At 42.9% G+C, this 4,270-nt stretch overlaps 1 pseudogene; it reads right to left on the bottom strand.

Moving 5' to 3' along the window:
• Positions 1-308: 308 nt before the first annotated feature.
• On the bottom strand, positions 309-1,704 carry LOC147688647 (zinc finger BED domain-containing protein 5-like; annotated as a pseudogene).
• Positions 1,705-4,270: the final 2,566 nt, after the last annotated feature.

Raw genomic sequence — 4,270 nt, 5'->3', positions numbered from 1 at the left:
GTCCGGCGGTGCACGGCGGCCCAGGCACGGTTCCAGGGCCGCGGAGGCCACCAGACGGCTTAGCAGATATCTTCGGTCACCAGGCAGGCAGAGACCTCGGGGGAACGCGGTCGATGTCAGCGTGTCTTCACAGGTGTCCCGCTGCAAAAATACACCAGGATAGTGAGCAGGATTTCGGTGCGGGGCTCAAGGGCTGGCGGAGCCGGGAGTCTACGCTGCTGCTCCGGTCGCCATCTTGACTCCTCCCCCTATACAGAAGTTTTTAATGACCAGGAAAAACAACAGAGTCCGAATTTACCTTGCAAATCCTAGTGAGTTGGGTGTGCTTGTTTTTCCTTACATAGCTCCTGAAATCTTGGAGTTATTTGTGAGATCGCAACACGCATTTCCTTTTCAAGGTTAATTTTTGCCCTATATTTGGACTTTATTACTGCAACTGCTGAGAAACCAGCTCCACAAAGGTATGAAGTAGCAAACGGGATCAAAACATGCAGGGCTCTCTTGCTTATCATTGGGTATTCCTCCCCAGCTTGGCACCAGAACTCAAACAGTGACTGAGACTGGAACCTTGCTTTCAATGCTAAGTCACTTGCAACATCAATAAGCTGTTCTGCTTCCTCATTGTTGAGATGCTGAGGTATCTCAGCATTGAAAGGGTTGCTCACCCATTTTATGGCTCCACTTCATCCTCTGGAAAATATTTGTCAAGGTAAAAACGCAGTTGAGACAAATACAGAACAAAAACTGTCTGCAGTTCCTCCTTTAACACCATTCCATTCTCCTGCAGAAACTTGTCCAATGAAGGAAAACATTTATAGTCACCCTTGCTTAAACTGTTTTCCCAAAGGATCACTTTGTTCTTAAAGCCTGAAACTTTGCCTGACAGTTGCAAGATGTTAGTGTTATTGCCTTGCAAGGACTTGTTCAGTACATTCAGTTTTTCAAAAAGATCAGAAAGAAAACCCATTTGTATTAGAAAGTCTGCATCAATAAATTTGTCTGCAAAACAATGTTCATCATCATGTAAATATGAGTATATTTCATTCCTCAGCTCATACACTCTAAGCAGGGAATTACCAAAAGAGACAGCCACCGAGAGCTGCTGTAGAACAAGAGGCATGAGTGGTCGGCACCCATGTCCTCACACAGTTTAGCAAAAAATCGTGCTTTCATTGGTCTTGTTTTAATATGATTTACCACTTTGATTACTATTTTCAAAATACCATGCAGTTCTTCACTGAGGTTTCCTGCTGCCAGTGCTTCTCGGTGTATTATACAGTGTGTCCAAACAGCATTGGGCGCTTTAGATCGTATGCGAGCTTGAAGTCCTTGGTAGCATCCTGCCATTGAACGACCCCCATCTGTACAAACTCCAACACATCTCTCCCAGTCAATTTGATTCTGTTGCATAAAATCATCCACAACTACATACAAGTCTTGACCTGTAGTTCCACCTGTGATTTCTTTACAGAACAACAAATCCTCAACAATTTGTTTTTCGTGTAGAAACCGGACATAGCAAATAAGATGGGTGTCTTTGTGGTTGTCTGTTGCCTCATCCAACTGGAGTGCAAAGTCTTTTCCTCTTAGATTACAGATGAGCTGATCATTAATATCTTCAGCCATATCATTTATCCTCCGGCTGACAGTATTATTAGAAAGAGGCCCTTTCAGCAGCTGTTTACCCGCATCTTCGCTGACCATGTTTGTTACCATTTTAACAGCAGCAGGCAAAATCAGCTCTTCTGCAATTGTGTGTTTTTTTTTACTCTGTGCAACTAGATAGGCCACTTGATATGAGGTCAGGAGGGCATTACTATTCATTTTGGTTTGTTTAGAGAAAGTGGACTTTTGTAGTTTGGCTTCTGCAACTTTTTTTTTACAAAAAATTCCCTTGGCTTTCCGACCACATTTGGGTGAAGACTTTCAAGATGCCACTTAAGTTTACTTGGAAGCATGGATTCCAGAGCCAAAACTTTTAAACAGATTGCACATTGAGGACGTTCCTCATTATTAACCTGAACACACGTGAAACCATAATCCAGATACCTGTCATCGTACTTTCTGTACTTGGCCTTTCGTTTCCCGTCGTCTTTGTCAGAAGAACCTGCAACTTCACTTTGTGCAGATGAACTTGAACTTGGCATTAGAAATCTCTTCATTGTCAATCAGAAAGATGGGAATCAGTTCCACATGTCTGAATTATTCAGATGGAGGGGTCTTTCTATCTGTAAAGTTCCTGGTCTTCTTTTCTTTTCCTGTGCTCAAGTATTTCCAGGTTTCTTCCGGGTCTCATCCACAGTCTCCATGGTATAATAAGTCTGAAGTACAAAACATCCAGGTAAGACAAGTATAAGAAGAAAAAAAGTTATCCTCTTTCTAATGATGGATCTATTATTGATGTTAATTTCCAATAGCAGCACGTGATGATGATGACCATTTGGAAGGTCGACTTGTAAATCAGTTGTTCAGGCATTTGTCTATTTTTGAAGCTGGCGCCTAGAAACTCCCAAATAGCCGTGCTTCAGTGGCTGCCATTTATTGCAGTATTATACCTCTACTTGTAGTTCGTACATTTTTGTAACTTGCACACATGTCACTTTTCCCCCAGTAATGTACCTTTTGCTACCTCTTGTATTTTGTTTGCTCATATTACTGCCTCATGTAACTTAACCTTTGCTTTTGTAATTTGGTCACTTGTAATTTTCTCATGTATCATTACTGTTCCTACTGTGAAGCGCTCTGACATCTTCGGGCATTCCACGTAGGCCCACAAGTGCCTGACCTGTGCAGCACTTTCACGATAGCCATGTGAGGTGAAATTACATATAACGATTCCCTCATTTTGAGCAGGGTGGCATAGGGTGGGGCAGTTAATGCACCTGCAAATACTGGAAGATGAGGATCGGGTATTTACTGGAAGTGGTAAATACCTCCACACTTTGATCTCCACTCCATTATAAAGGAGGCATAACATGAAGGTGTGGCATTAAAGCACCAGACTCTGTTGTTTTGCCTTTTTACCCTGAGTTTTTGCAAATACATTTTTGGAAACCCATCAGTGGAAAACTGCAAGAGTGCAATCATGACTGCAAAATACAGATGTTTCATTTGTGCGTGCTTTCCTTTGTTCCCACCTGTCCTGGTCAATTTCGGACTATTTAACACCCCCCAGACCTGCCACCGTGCGCCCCCTGTAATGTACCTTTTGCTACCACTTGTATTTTGTTTGCTCATATTACTGCCTCATGCAACTTAACATTTGCTTTTGTAATTTGGTCACTTGTAATTTTCTCATGTATCATTACTGTTCCTATTGTGAAGCGCTCTGACATATTCGGGCATTCCACGTAGACCTCCCTTCACACTATCTTCCACTGAAAAGCTGAGAACACACGGGTACAAGGAAGACTGGAAAAGCTACCGGAAAGCTGGATAAAGACATAGAAAAGCCACTGTTCTGAATGGTTTGATCATCTGGCTCGCTTTTAAAAATGTATGGCTTGTAGAGAATCGAGTGGTACTAGAATGAACCCTCTTTACATAAGGATGGTCATGGAATCATATTAAAGTGAGCCCTGCTTTAACCTGAAATAAAAGATACACCAGGCTAAAACATCATATTAATGTCCCTGCCGACAGTACAGGCGGGTTTGAGGAGATAGTAATCTAGTTAAGACTTCAAGCCCTTGTATGCTGTAGCAGTTTAAACCTCTTGTAGTGGCGAAGACCCTCGGTTCATGTGTCTCTTGTCTAAGAATAGCCTCTGTGCAGGTCCCGACACCCAGGTGACACAGATTGGATTAACCCCCTCGGTGTCTGGTGAAGTGCACATGGGGCAGAAAAATATAAACTGGGTCACAGCTCCCCAGAGCACCAGGCAGAAGGGACAGACCCCCATGTCACCTCTCTCCTCTTGGAGTGAGCAGGTTTAAGGGAAGGCAGACCATTCTAAAGCGATATTAATATGAAAGTGCAACAGTCCTGCATTTATTCCAGCTCATTATTAACCATGGACAGACATGGAAGGTGCGGTTAGATTAACTCTAAACAAAGGGTCTCTCTCCATCAGCAGTGTAGCGTCGCTGTGAGCCTGTTATAATCAGCGTATTCCTTTTAATCAACGGGAGACAACCATTGTTCACTGGAACCAATTGTCACTCCACTTCAAAGCAATACAAAAAAAAAGAAGACACGGAAGCCTCTGTCCTAAAGAATATCTGGACTCCTCGAGACACGGCCAAACTGGCTACATCCGTTTTGCAACTTA

This window comes from Lissotriton vulgaris, chromosome 10 (genome assembly GCF_964263255.1).
Source record: "Lissotriton vulgaris chromosome 10, aLisVul1.2, whole genome shotgun sequence".
NCBI classification, from domain to species: domain Eukaryota; kingdom Metazoa; phylum Chordata; class Amphibia; order Caudata; family Salamandridae; genus Lissotriton; species Lissotriton vulgaris.
This window is presented reverse-complemented; position numbering and strand designations above follow the sequence as displayed.